The sequence below is a fragment of the Maniola jurtina genome, chromosome 7 (assembly GCF_905333055.1).
Source record: "Maniola jurtina chromosome 7, ilManJurt1.1, whole genome shotgun sequence".
Classification (NCBI taxonomy): domain Eukaryota; kingdom Metazoa; phylum Arthropoda; class Insecta; order Lepidoptera; family Nymphalidae; genus Maniola; species Maniola jurtina.
In genome coordinates this window covers 2,754,931-2,770,880 of record NC_060035.1, presented here as the reverse complement: position 1 = coordinate 2,770,880, position 15,950 = coordinate 2,754,931, and the positions used below count along the sequence as shown (strand labels likewise).

General features: G+C 35.9%; 1 protein-coding gene across 6 annotated transcripts in view; it reads left to right on the top strand.

Moving 5' to 3' along the window:
* LOC123866882 overlaps positions 1-15,950 on the top strand; it is a 74,197-nt gene that overhangs the window by 18,509 nt on the left and 39,738 nt on the right. For 3 of the 6 annotated variants that reach the window (XM_045908636.1, XM_045908635.1, XM_045908638.1), the window contains exon 2: positions 9,697-9,748. The gene's annotated coding sequence lies outside the window, so the exon portion shown is untranslated. Of the gene's footprint in view, positions 1-9,696; positions 9,753-15,950 lie in introns of all 6 variants that reach the window. The other 3 variants (XM_045908639.1, XM_045908637.1, XM_045908634.1) reach the window with 1 other exon arrangement.

Below are 15,950 nucleotides of genomic sequence, written 5' to 3'. Positions count from 1 at the left end.
CTTTAAGCTTGTTAAGAATTGGCTTTCCTCCTGCGCGCAGGAGCTCCGCTGTATGTGTGTGTAGATATACCTACCTGAAGGTAACTACTACCTATAAACTTCTTACACGATTTCAACTTTCTTTCAGTAGATCTTCTTCCAATCAATCCATTCAAATTCAAATTCAAATTCAAATTCAATGATTTATTCAATAAAATGTAGGTACAATATGTTGGAATAATGTCTGATGAGCCTTATACATTTTACCACTATAACTGGTGTTTGAATATTATCTTAAATTCAATTAAATTAAATACAAATAAAGTCAAGACTAAAATATTAAGTAAAGAAAGACATACATAGACTTTACACAAGCAAAGTATAAAATAATAGTTAAATAAAGATCAAAAAATGTCAACATTATAAAAACCATAAAAAACATATCAATTATTATTAACAACTCAAAATATGCTTGTCTGTTAGGTAGTGCTTAATGTCAGAATATATTTTGTTTTTTACACATATTTTAAAAATAATTAGACAAACAAAATAAAAATAAAAACTAGAGATATCGATTTAATATTTCCGGGCATCAATGCGCATCCTTTTTTGTTTAACATCTTCTCTAAATGCCCATCAAACAATCTTTGATTACAAAAAAATTTGAATTTAGAAGCCGAGGAATCCGATTTCAAGCTGACTTTTTGTAAGACGTTGTTATATATAGGTTGTTACCAGAACTCTAACAAAAAGGAAGACAGGTCAGTAGTATTGGCATTAAACTGCGTTTAGGTAGTATAATAATAATTATTCATTATTCATTATTTCATTAAATACTTACTAAGGACATAGGCACGATCAAAGAGAATATTATAATCACTACGTTCTAGGCACGATTTAAGTTAGGGAGGTATAGGTAAAGGGCGGGAGGATTCCTTGAACTACCACATGAGTAGATACTAGTTGGATAGCGAGAAAAACGAGAAAAAGGACGGGACGGGACGTTCTAGTTATCCAATAGTAGTTTAAGAAATCCTCCCGTCCCGTTCCGTGCACGTTACGTATGCAATGATCCTTAGTAGGCATAAGTAGAATCACGTACCTATTGCTCTATGCCCACATTTATGTAGCTACATAGCAAGAACCATTGAAGATTACTGTACCGTGTCTAAACTCTCTAACGGTCTAAACTCTAAAGGAAGGTCATGGGTCAAATCATGGGACCATTCAAACGAATGTTAACGTGCAATTAGGTGATTTCTAAACGGTTAGGCCATGTCCCAAACCCTGCCCTTGAGAGATTCGTTGGGAAACGTTACATTTTCCTAATGGGTTTGTTTCCTCACAATGGATGACCTTTTGAGTTGGTATTATTATTTTTTAACCTTTAGATAGTGCTCTGTGGAACATTAAAAATAACTAACTAGGTGATGCCCGCGATTTCGTTCACGTGGATTTAGGGTTTTAAATCCCGTGGGAACTGTTTGATTTTCCGGGATAAAAGTAGTCTGTGTCTGTCTGTCTGTCTACTAGCTTTTCAGTTTAACCGATTTTAATGAAAGGTACAGAGTTAGTTTACATCCCGGGGAAGGACATTTTACACCGGAAAATCAAAGAGTTTGCATGCGATTCTTAATGGTTCATCCGTTTAACCGATTTATATGAGATACAGAGGTAGCATGCATACCGGAAATTTACAAAGGCAACTTTTTATCCCGAAAAATCAAAGAGTTCGAAATAGAATCTTAAAACTTAATAATTAGTCTAGACTTTTCCGTATAAAACGTCAATCGTCACATTCATGCAAATGAAATAAAGAGTGATTAGAAAACCGTAACTGGATTCACTATGAATATATCAGCTCGGTGTAACTCGATAGGTATCGACATATCAAGTGCTAGAAATCGAGAGCTCGCATATTTGCATTCACGTTCTTTGCTAAATCTTTTCACATATTTTATACTGTTATACAACTAATATGTTGTTATCTTAATAACAGCAAACTATTTATTTATTTATTAACTCAAAGACGTTATACATATCACATCCCTATCAAAACTGTTTTAACACTAATTTTTTTTTTTAACTAAGCCTAATTTTTTGATATTTTAGAGAAGATATTGAAATTCTGAAATATTTATTTTGAAGGAATTATTGTGTTTCGAATAATAGAGAATAGAACCAATAATTATATACAGTTTTACCTCCGTAATAATATTATAATCGAGTTACGTTATGTGGTTATATCTCAAAAGGCGAGGTTTTGAGTTGAAACAGTTATAACCTAAAAAGGTGCGATACATTCTTAAAGTTACTCGTAGCTTGTAATGCCAAAAGTAATACTAATTACATTCTAATTGTAATAAAATTATCCACAAAACTTTGAAGACGAGTTATGGGTATAACTTCAAGGTTTTAACGTGGTTTTACTTTGACATAGTTGTACGTTTGATGAAAAGTAAGTGTTTTGTTTTACTTTCCAAGTGGACTAAATTATTTGACTACAGTCATCCTTTTGATAATTTTGTCCCCACCTTGGTCCCCACGTGATATCACACTAATATTATAAAGGTGAAAGTTTGTATGTGTGTGTGTGTGTGTGTGTGTGTGTGTATGTTTGTTACTCCTTCACGCAAAAACTACTGGACGGATTTGGCTGAAATTTAGAATGGAGATAGATAATATCCTGGATTAGCACATAGGCTACTTTTTATCCCGGAAAATTTAAGAGTTCCTACGGGATTTCAAAAACCTAAATCCACGCGGGCGAAGTCGCGGGCATCGGCTAGTTTAATATAGTTATCACAGTGCCACAGCAAACTTGAAAGACGCCATTTACCAAGCCATCGTCATCATCTCAATTCTCAAATTATCGCGAGGCCAATAGGTATTGAACACGGGCCTCCTCTCAGATTGAGAAGGGTTTAGGGCCTATGTAAGTTAAGACTGTAGTCCACCACACTGGCAAGTGGGAATTGACAAACTTCACACACCATGGAGAACGCTTAGGCACGCAGGTTTCCTTACGCTGTTTTCCTTCACTGTTAATGCAGTTACCCGCCCAGTAATCATCTTACTAATTTGAACATTTTGCGATCCATTTTATTAGTATACCATGAAGTGAAAGCAAATTATTTCCTCACTCTGAAAGTCTAACCTAACCTGCCACTGAAAAAAAAAGAAAGAAAAAAATCTGGCAACGGCATTCGCAAATTACGTTCACTTTAATATAAATTCCTGTGTTGCTGTAGAGTTGTAGACTAGACTGTGCTGTAGAATAGTGGAATTCAATGACTAGAGGCAGTAGCGCGAATCGTCGCCGCTCGCAATCGCACTGTTTGCTATTTCCAGCGAGGAAACACTAGCTATTTCTATTTTAATCTGTTAATTACAGTTAGATTGCAGTGCTTTTATTTCCTTGGATCTAATAAAATAAGTAGGTAAATTAGATATACCCCTTCCAAGACTATTGCACTACTCAGTGCCGATAAATCGAGTTCTTCATAATGTTCTCGCTATGAAGCCTGCCAATCCGCACTTGGCCGGCGTGGTGGACTAAAGCCTAAGCCCTTCTCATTCTGAGAGGTGACCCGTGCCCAGTAGTGAGTCGGCAATGTGTTGAGATGATGAGGATGATATCAATAAAATGGTTGAACCAATTTGCATCAAACATTGCTGAGAATCAATTTAAAAGGCTCTCGAATAAAAGAAATCGCATTCAAATCGGTCCACTCGCTTGAACGGCGCTTGTCACAGACAGATTTACAGATACACACGATAAATTGATAGCACAACACCCCTCTTCTTGTGTCGGGGGTTAAAAACAAAAATATGTACAAGCAATAGAGTCAGGAGAATTTCTTATATTAGAGCAAACAAAAGTGTAGTAATAAAAGAAAACATAAAGGATTCAAGTCACGACCCAACCACGTGTTGGTCCGATCGTGACGGATGGTTGGGAGTCGGAAGTGGAGGCAATCTACCATTAGTTAGAATTAGTTAGATTGTGGGGTTCACTGGCTCACTGTATTAGAGCAACTCTAATAGGTAATGCCGCTCTTAGAAATTGGTTACTTTCACGTGTAAAATGGAACAGTTTTTTACTTTCTCAATTTACTTTGTAGATAGGTAGTCTGTTAAAATTAGCTTTTGTTATATTATGAGAAAAAACCGGGCAAGTGTGAGTCGGACGCGCACACGAAGGGTTCCGTACCTTCGTACAAGAAATGACACTTTCCACCAAGCAAGCCATACTTCTGCTGGCTTGGCTGGCTTTTTCTGCAAGTTTATCAGTGGGAGGGCGGGCGGTGCTTGTCGAATGCTACATGTTGCACCATATAGATTTGTTTGGATTAGCGGATTATAGCAATAAGCTTTTGGTTCCTTGTAACTTGTAAATAACGCCTGCTTCTATACTACTTTTTAATGATTTTAAATTACATTGCGACCATTTAAAAATTACTATTGTTTGTTGTTATAGTAGCAATAGAAATACACATTCTGCGAAAATTTCAACTCTATATAACGGTTTACGAGATACAATCCGCTGACAGACGGAGGGACGGACGAAGGAACAGCGGAATTCATAGGTCTACATGGGCACCCTGCGTATACGGAACCCTAAAAATGAAAATAGAAGTGAATAAACCCGCAAAATAAGTGCGTGATAGGTAAGACTCATTGAAATTCAAGTGCGTTATTCCTAAATAGGTACTAGGTAGGTACTTATAGACCGTTGTTATAAGAAACCTAAAGTAAGTATACCAAGAAAACTCATTAGTTACGCTACCTTATAAATTAATTTAGCCCGCGCAAGTAGGGTAGTAACTCGAATCTTCCATTTTGTAGAATATTACACAAAAGCGAATCTAGGCCGATGTAAAGTTCGTCGACCAAGGAGTAAAGACCTCTTCTCTATCAAAGTACTTAATAATGAAAATTGTTTGAGAACACTTTGGCTACCTACCTCATACGGGCAGTATAAAATATGGGCATTATTAGGTGAAATATCAAATATTCATACACCATTAATTTATTGCTAGAATGTATAACGCTCTCAAACTGTGATATCCAACTTTAACCTGCATTCTCATCAATAAAATTATTATTTATTTATTAACCCCCGACCCAAAAAGAGGGGTGTTATAAGTTTGACGTGTGTATCTGTGTATCTGTGGATCTGTGTATCTGTGTATCTGTCTGTGGCATCCTAGCTCCTAAACGGATAGACTGATTTCAAATTTGTTTTTTTTATTTGAAAGGTGGCTTGATCGAGAGTGTTCTTAGCTATAATCGAAGAAAATCGGTTCAGCGGTTTGAAAGTTATCAGCTCTTTTCTAGTTTTTTTATAGAGGTTTTTGTGTCTGGGGTTTTTTAAATTTTAAGTTATTTACCTACTTGAATGGGATATCACGAGTTCCCAACTAATCATATCGGAGACTTTGCCAAAAAACGTCATAACCCGCACAGTATGGGAACTTGGTATGAAATACATGTGACCTCACTCGCATAAACATTTGTCAAGCACGTCCTTTTTATAGGACTACCCAAAAAAAGTGTAATGTTTTCAGGAGGTATGCATATGAGTTTCTTTATTCCATCATAACTTTTAAATGCCTGAACAGATTAGGATGATGTATCGTTAGAATTCTTATTACATCCATAGTGACACTGGCTATAATTTTTTTGAAAAAATCAATATGGCAGCGCGCCATTTTCAAATGTGAAAAAGTATTTTTAATTCGTTTTTCGGTAGGGCAGTCGTGTTTTAATTTTTTTTCAAATTTTACGACTTGTTTGATTAATGATTAATTTATAATGGTACTTAATTAAACTTAAAACTAACTGAGGACATGGATTTTACGTATTTTGAAAGACTATTATTCTATAATAATTCGTCTATTTGATCATTACTAAGAAATAATAATTTATTCCTCACATAGCAACATCCCTATTTCCAACATAAGATTTTCCTCTCGCTAGCTAGGTCCAATAAGCTTATTTTTAGTGACATGATCTCGAACTACGAGTAAGTTCACTTAGTGCTTTTTATTTTCTATCCAAGTAGGTACTAAAAAGTATATTTATCTTAAGCTTCAACCTTTTTATACTCTGATATTTTTCCTTAGTGCGGCTTTTTATTAACCGACTTCAAAAAAAGAAGGAGGTTATCAATTCGACTGTATGTTTTTTTGGTAGGTATGTTTGTTACGCGATTTTCTTTGATAGGTGATACTTCAGAGGTCCATTTTAGATTGGTGAAGATCTAATGAATATCTTAGGAGATGGAGATCAGAACTCCTCAATGGATATGAGTAAATTGCTCGCGATCAGTGTAATAGCTTAGTAAACAGTAGGTTTTAAACCAGGTACCTATAGCATATTTTAATACAGTGGGGCCACTAAAACTTGTGAAAAAAAAACCGACTTCAAAGTCACTAAAAAGTAAAAAATAATTTAATTTATTACCTAATATATTATGTATTCAAGAGTTAGAGTAGTTCTATGCATTTTTTTTTGGAGTCAACAGTCTCCTTTGTCTTCCTTTTTCTCGGATCTATCAGGGCCAATCAGAAGTTCTATAATGTTTAGCTTCGTGATAAAGATTCGTTGTAGGTAAATTATTTATTTATCTACACGGATACGATTTCGCAATTAAAGATTTATAAAAAACCATTAAGATGGATGTTCGGCTATCAAAAAGAACATTAAAAGCTTGATTCTAGACAAAACTAGTGCGCTAAAAAAGGTTAACTACCCATTGTAGACCGGTTTCCTCCTACGTTTTGTTAATGTAATAGCTCTATATGTAACAACAATATTATGATATGTTTTTATACACTAAGTTCACACGAGTGAAGATTTGTATTAGCAACAAATGACGGGCGGTGAAGTGGTGTGTCGGTATCTTCGTTGTAAAAGGTCTGCGGTTCGCTTCCCGATTGTTAATCTTATTATTTTGATTGATTTATAAATCTGTGTTTTATGTATGTAATTAAGTATTACCAGATATCGAAATCAAATTTTATTTATTTTATCTAGTGGCTCCAAAAAATGTTATTATAGAACTATATTAACTCTTGTATACATAATAAGTAGGTAAGTATACTCGGTACTAAATCAAATTATTTTTCACCTTTTAGTCGATTTTTTATTATTTCACAAGTTTTAGTGGCCCCACTGTATTAAAATATGCTACGCCTGGTTAAAAACCTACTGTTTACTAAGGTATTACACTGATCGCGAGCAATTCACTCTTATCCATTGAGGAGTTCTGTTCTGCATCTGAAGATATTCATCAGATCTTCACTAAACTAAAATGGGAAAAGATTACTCCTAAAGTATGACCTATCAAACAAAAATGATTATCAAAATCAGTTCATATTTGGTAACATACAAAAAAGACATACACTCGAATTGAGAACCTCCTCCTTTTTTTGAAGTGGGTTAAAAATCAGGGCAATCCGTTGCTTTGTTGCGGCGTGATTGAAGGAGAAACCAACAAACAAACACGCTTTCGCATTCATAATATGTGTAGTGATTGCAGAAGTGTAGAAGCGACAGCGATCCTCATAACATGGCGCAGATAATAAATAGCATCAATTACAATTCAAGAAGGCTCCTATTATGAATGGAGGCGTCTTCCGGCGGGCGTCGGACGGCCATTGTTGCGGCCGGCCTTGGGCCTTTCACTTCGGTTTGGAAATTGTATCTGAAACTTAAACGGATCAAAGTTACGTGTACAATGAAACTGATACTAGGTAGTGCAGCGTATATATTTTCATATATTTTGATTTGCCGACCAGTCAGACTGACTGATCGGGAAAATCCATACTCTATCTATAATGTAAAATACACAAGTTTGTATGTCTGTGTGTATGTATGTTACTCTTTCACGCAAAAACTGAATGCTGAACTGGCTGTAGATTATACCTTGGATTAACACATAGGCTACTTTTTACCCCGTAAAAATCCATGGTTTCGGCGGGATTTTTTTAAACAATTATATCCATGCGGACGAAGTCGCGGGCATCATCTAGTACCTATATAATTATAAAAGGAAAAGGTGAATGACTGACTGACAAACTGACTGATTGACTGATCTATTAACGCATAGCTCAAACTACTGGTCAGATCGGGCTGAAGTTTGGCATGCAGATAGCTATTATGAAGTAGGAAGTCCTGGATCCGCTTAGAAAAGGTTTTTGAAAATTTATACCCTGAGTCCTAAGGAGGTAAAATAGGGGGTTGAAATTTGTGTAGTCCACGCGGACATAAGCTCACACCACTTGCACTAGCAAGTCAATTCAATTCTGATTGTCAAACAATGATATTATATCTAACTTAAAAGTAAAGCCACGAGGGTTCCAAACGCGCCAAAGTCTGAAAAGAGCACACAACAAATGCAGCCGGATATTCTTTTTTATTATAATCGCCACTTAACAAAATATAAAATTGAAAGGTCCATAAAAATAGTAATCGTTAAAAAATCCTTGCTACGTTTATTGTTCATCGCTGCAGCGAAGGCCAGATTATGTCAGGCGTCAATCGCCTTTCCAGATCGCCAAACTTGTTTTTAAAAGCAGCTGCCACGCAAAAACCGGGCAAAGGACTTGTTTCTGTTCTTGGTACCGTTTCGTTCAGATTTTGTTTTTTTCCATCCAGCTTTTTGAACTTCGAACGCTAATGATCGCAAGATGTTGTTGGCATTTTGTTTTTTAGGGTTCCCTACCCGAGGAGTGCCAACGGGACCCCATTACTAAGCCTCCGCTGTCCGTAAGTCCGTCTGTCTGTCTGTCAGCCGGATATTTCTTGTAAACCGTAATAGGTAGAGTTGAAATTTTCACAAAATGCGTCTCTATCGCCGCTATAACAAAAATATCAAAATTTTCAAAATGGCCGCCATGAAAAAAATTGTTATTTCTTGTACTTACAATGGTACGGAACCCTTCGTGTGCGAGTCCGACTCGCACCTGACCAGTTTTTTTATCTGTGGTACTGTGAATGTGATGCATCGATGTGATTCTTTAAAGTTTAAATCTGTCAAAATAATTAATTATTTTTCGTAAGTAGGCCTCGGTCTTATCAGTAATGAATTAATTAATGCCATGTTTATTATAAGAATAAGGACAAAATAATATTTTTTTTAATCGGTTCACCAACCGGATTGTAACCGGAGCGGTGTAGTACTAGCTTTACTGCTACTGGTCACTAAAAAGATTTAAAATTTCAAGAACTTTTAGAAATTCTACGAAAAAAATAACTCGACGAAACGAAAGAGAACTAATAAGTAATTTTCGCAAATAAAATAAATAAGTACCTACCTTTATTCCATAGGCTGTATGATCATGAGTCTTTGCCTGTCCTGAAGCGAATGAAAAAAAAAACAATAACATTAACTGAAACTTCAGTCTTAAAACTATTCGAATTTCGACGATCCATTAAGAAATTATTTCAATCTCCGTGAGTCTAAGTAATTATATTGTAAGTGCAATCAAATAAAGCTTTCTTGCGACTTTTGTGTCTTCAAAACCTGCGAAAAAGCATTTTCGCACTGATATTATGCTTGGGCTGCAGGGATAATAAAAATATCGACATAATGAAATGGCTGTAACTCGTTATTATACTTAGTGTTACTTTATTTACACGGTCTAGTACTTTGAATGTGTAATTTTCCGTTTGACTGAACGATCCTTGAATGATAATTTCTTTTTTCAGATAAACTGTGGATAATTTGCATGGATTTAGTGAGGAACTAGAAATAAACAGTGTAAGTACCTACCTAAACACTAATTTTGCTACCAAGTCCAATATTAGACCTAGGCACAAGAAGCTCATAACGGTCCGGAACAGTTCTGCGTTTCATCATCTCAACCCATCGTCGTCCCAATACAGAGATCACGGGCCTCCTCTTAGATGACAAAAAGGTTTACGCCATAGTCCACCATAATGACCAAGTATGGATTGACAACCTGGATGAAATTGGCAGACCTCACACACCATTATGGAGTACTATTAGGTATGCAGGTTTCCTCACGATGTTTCCCTTCACCTTCCTTGTTAAAGCAAGTGATATTTAATTTGTAGATATATCCTTTCGTAAAAAATCGTACAAATTCTGAAACAAATCTATTTAAAATGTCTTTCCAGTTATTTGAACTGGTTTTACTTATCTACCTGCCATTACTTTTGCCGGATACACCCGATCTACATACGTGTTTATGTAAATTGAAAAATTATTATGTAAATCGATAATAATAATAAAATTACCGACAATAACCATTACATAAACACTTTCATAATTTACACGCAATAATTGGTACTTGTTTTAAGAAAAATGTATAAGGCTTAGCGCAGACCGAGAGCAATGTTCGAGCCACACAGGTTCGAGCAATGTTGGCATGAATAACAATACGAATTATAAATAAATAAATAATAATAAATAAAACTGGTTTGTCTATTTTCAGTCATCCATTAGTGGTTGATCTCAAATAATTTGCGTGCTTATTGGCGTATATTATACAATTTTAAAATGTTGCAAAATCAAGAACTGGCTATCCTAGCTAGATTTGTGTGTAGGACCAGCTCTCTCCCTCGGTTATCTAAAAAATTAAATACTTAAGTGCACAAGCACATAGATTATTAGAGTTTAGGGAGAAGTTCCAATAGAATTATAGCACAAAATACTTATTTGTTGTTTTGTGGTAGTAGGCAAATAGATATAGAACTTATTTTTCTCTTTTTTTTTTGCATATTTTTACTGTTGCATATTAACACAGGCAGTCAATGAAACCACGAAAACGTAGTTTTGATTTTTGGCACATGTTTCTTATGCTCTTAGAAGTTACTCCTTAAAAGTCTTTGCCCATAGGATGTCAGCTTCCCCACTGATCTGATTTGGTGGGAGGCTTCGGCCCTGATTAGTTACCAGCTTACCGGCAAAGCCGCTAAGCGATTTATCGTTCCGGTATGATGCCGCGTAGATGCCAATCACGGGTAGGTATTCACGGGTTTTATGAAACTGCCATACCTCTTCCAAGTTAGCCTGCTCCCATCTTAGACTGTCATATCATCACTCACCACCAAGTGACATCGCAATACAAGAAACGAAGATAAAACTCAATCGTGCAGTGACAATTTAGGACAAAGGAGATTAGATTAGCTTCAAATCGCTTATGTATGTCATTCCAGCCTTATCTTTTTGAGTTCTAAAGCTAACCAATGTCACGTACTTATATAAATCGAAATAGACATGAAGTAAATGTTTAAAGCTAAAGCACACACGATTCTTTTTAGCATCAATTGACAATGATATTATTATTTTAGCGATGTTGCGACTGAATTGTCATAGAAAACGGACTTATGTTCTGACTTCGTAATATACCTAATCAACGGGCGATGGAAAGAGCTATGTTTGGAGTTTCTCTAAAAATATTTTAATCGAAATCTGGAATACCACAAACTTATATTAGTTTCTAATTCGCATCGTTGAGTTTGATTGGTTAATATTCAAGTCAGAACCAAATTACATTTGTACAGAGAGCGCTTGGTACTCGTAGGACGCTAGGGAAACTCCTCGCAATGACGTTACAAATGGCAGCGTCTAAAACTGCAACTCTAAAAATCTTATGGATATCGTGTGTGTATTGACCCTAAAGCTTTGAAAACTACCCAGACACGAACGATCAGGCGCATAGTAGGTATACCTAACTAAACAACCTTCAGCTGCAGTATATCTTAACCGCAAGGTTGCCGAGCTCACCTTTCAGACCATCTCCTTGCTCCCGAAGCGAGGTAAGTGTATACTTTTATACTACTATCAAATGCATCAGAATAGAATTGTACCGCAGAATACATAAGACAAGAGTAGATACCCATCTTTAGTGGTACTTTTTTTTTTCTTCGGGGGAGGAATAAATCCCTACGGACTTCTACCAACTGGCAGGGTGTGTCCGACTTGCACGGATTAAAATAACCTCCCCATGTCGTCCAAGGTGAGCACGGAACTGCGTGGCATTACTTCGTGCTGACCTCCCAAATCTCGATCTTCTTCTCATCTTCTTTTTCCCTCTCTTCTCTTCTAATCACTATAGCCCTCAGCATTTGGCTAAATCGCTGCCAGGCGTCTTCGCTCGACAGCATGCGCGGTATAAGCGCGCGCTCCGCGTCGTTCGATCCATAGCGCATCTACTCTCAGGTCTATCTTTGGTGGTACTAAAATAAATGAAATATACCTATACTTATTTGGGTACTAGAATTAAGATACGTAGGTATTAATAGCCCATGTCTGACTATAACTTTGCCAATACTTAATGATGTCAAAGTGTTAAGGATGACTGAAAAGTACCAACCTACCTACTAGTGTTTCTTCCAAAAACATAATAGATATAACATATTTCAAGTTTTAAAACGTTTTCAGGGTTCGTACCCGAAATGTGTCAACGGTGTCGTCCGTCCGTCCGTCTGTCAGTCAGCGGCCTAATTCAATTTTCGAGTAATAGGTAGAGACCTGAAATTTTCAGAGAATGTGTATTTCTATTGCCGCTATAACAACAAATACTAAAAATTTCATAATTGCCTACATGAAAATTAAAAAAAAAAAGAAGTTATTTAGCTAGTACGATAGTACGGAACCCTTCCTGTGCGTGTCCGACTCGCACTTAACCGATTTTTATATACTTAACTATTGCGGGCTGCAATTCACATTTGCTCACTATGTTATGACACTGGTCATCAAGTTATAACTTGATGACCAGTGTCATACTAATTTTACAGGCTTCTAAAACATCACTTTTTTCCATGATCCATCTAATGCGTTGTAGGCATATATAGAGGTCGTTGAGTTTTTAAATATTATTAACGCACAATATTATTGTACCTAGTTGGCAAGAGACATGGTGGGGGTTACGGAAACCGGTTGCAATAAGCATAAGGTCATGATGTCAGAATTAGCTCTGCTAATAATAAATAATAGATTATCTATTTCCTTTAAAAAAATATACACGACAAGCCTTTGACATTAATAGAGCTTTTAAAAATATTACCGGAGATAATCTTCGTAAAATAAGGTCGATATAACTCGTGTGAGAATCGATTTTATTGTTGCGGATTTCCCATTTTTTTTTATACATTGTAAACACAATCGCATGCAAAGTTTCTTTATTATACCTATCTTGTCATTATAAGATAATAATGAAGGAATGAATAATAAAAATAATAAGAGTTATTATAAAAGACATAAATAAGAAGATAACTATTCAATGCTTTCCTTGTATACCACCACAGTTTTACGATCCACCTTAATGCTCAATCAACTCGATTATCAAGGTATAGAAAATAATAGTAGATTGCATCATAAGAGAGCAAAATAATATTTTTACGGCGAAGGCGCTTTTTTTACATATTATGGAAAGACAGCCTGAGAAGTTTATTCGTAGTGTGCTACAAAAAACATAGTGTGGCTCTGATTTGAATGAAACTTATGCCAGATTTCCTTAAAAACATTAGGTATTTTAGTTTTAAAGTTACACGCGTTTAAAGATTTGTATGTAAATCCTTGAACATAACTTTGAAACTAAAATCTGTTCTGGTATAGATAAACTATCAAAAACAAACAGAAAAGCAATTGTTTTTCTCACATCGCATCGCATCGTAGTGTTAGAAAGTTGACAATAGAAAATTTCAATATTATTATCGTTAAGCTATAGATAAGTCAAGTATTGTATGCAGATTATCCTCTCTCTGTGAACGTACGGCAACATAGTAGGTAACTATTAACTATCTTCATTACGTGATTGTGGTCGACAGTTTATTAATATACTAGCTGATGCCCGCAATGGATTTAGGTTTATAAAATCCAGTGGGAACTCTTTAATTTTTCGGGATAAAAGTGGCCTAGGTCCGTTCCCGGGATGCACGCAACAGGTGGGCCGTGACAGACAGACAAACAGACAGTCAGACAGACACATTTTTTCACATTTATAATGTTTTCCGGGATAAAAGTAGCCTATATAATATCACTCTACAGGTCTTTAACTATATCTATGTAAAAAATCACGTCCATCCATTGCTTCATTGTGACGTGATTGCAGGCCTATGCATATAGCATGTTGTACCCATGTTGTACCATACAGTTTGTCTGTTTTGGCTGAAGGTATAGCAAATTAACCTTGTATGGAATTTCGCAAAGAAACGCCTTCTTCTACCCAACATAACTCTCAAATTCAAACTGAACTTGTGCCTTATTTTTTTATCGAATTTTCCATCTTTATCCTGACTAATTTTTCCGTCTAACTAACGTAAATCTTGTGTTAGACGAAGGTACAAAAATAGTGCAACGGATGGAGTTTGAACCGGCGACCTTTCGGATATAAGTCCGCTCCTTATTGAGGCTCTAAAACAAAATATGCTTTGGTGCTATAGATATTATTTCAGCTTGAAGTACTTAAAATCTTTTAAATTTAGTTAGAGGTCCTCTTCCTCCCAGTTTCATGGTCTAGATTTTCGTCCTGGCAGGCGTCCAAAGCAATTTCTTTAAAAATTCAAACATAACGCCGCTGCAGATGTTCGCTATTCAAGCTTGCGGCTCCTTAAATCAGCTTGTTCCGGCTTTTCTAAGCTGCAGAATCGCGTCGTACGTATACGTATTCAAAGCAAAAAGCTCAACGGCTTAGGGCAGACCATTGAAATCCGAAAAGCTAAGGTAAGGTTCCACTCCCACTTAAAAACTAGACCCGCGACTTCGTTCGCGTCGATTTAGGTATGTAGAAATCTTGTGAGAACTCTTTAATTTTCCGGGATAAAAACTAGTCAATGTGTTAGTTCAAGGTAAGTATATAAGTTTTTAGCATTCCCAGCCAAATAGGTTCAGTCATTGTGGCATGAAGGAGTAATAAATATTGAATACTTACCTACCCAAAAATCCAAACTTTCCGATTTATAATTTTAAAAAACAAACACCATGAAGATAAAGAACTTCCGATAAATAGGGGCAGATAAATTAATAGACAGGAGGTAGCTACATATTTATTTAGCGTCTTTACCCAAAGACATTAATTGACCTTTGAGGTCTGATAAGAAATAGTTATAGTACGCGACAGATTGAGAAGGCAATCGGGGTTTGAGGCGGGGGACACCCTGCACACCCGCACGTTACCCGCGTTCACCCGCAGCGGGTTAGCGAGGAAGCTGTGCGGGTGTACGGGGCGTCTCCACCTCGGTTGCCATCTCAACCTGTCGCGCACTGTAGGTATTGAAAAAATATATTATGGAATAAATATACTAAGTACATAATATATATTTTGAATTTGCAAATATGCCTCTATCCGATACAATGAAATGCAGTTGGCAATATTTTGCCCTAGTTTTGCGATAGCTTAGTAGATCTACTCGTAACTGAATAATACCTACTGATATTCTGCTGATGGTTTATTTATGAAGATATTTCAAATGACTAGCTCTAGTATACACGTCACACGATAGATATTTCTGATAATTTTCTATCATTAGAACAAATTCACTAATTAAACTTTCTTTAACTTAAGAATTTTCTTTAATAAAAATCAACGTTGGTGACTTATCTATTTATTTACATAGATACATAGCTTAGTTTTTATTGGCTGTAGTAAAACGATCAGCTGCTCGATAGTGACTGCTTTATTAGACTTTTCCAATCTTCCGTCTTTTCAATTGAAAAAATGATTCAAAGTTAAGCGTGTGTAGATCATTATCGATTTTGCACACTAAATCATTAAAAAGATTTTCTTCTTCTATTTAGTTACATTTTCTATTGGAGATCGGCGGCAAACTTTAGGGCTATGGACGTGAATAAAACGCTAAGTACTGCTTGTTCATAGCAACTCTTTTATAATTTAGCTTCTTAACTTGAGAAATTCATCTTTGGCATTCTTTTGCAATTTTATATCTTGACTTGCATGATGATTGGGTTCTGTACTTTGTACTTCGCATAAAAC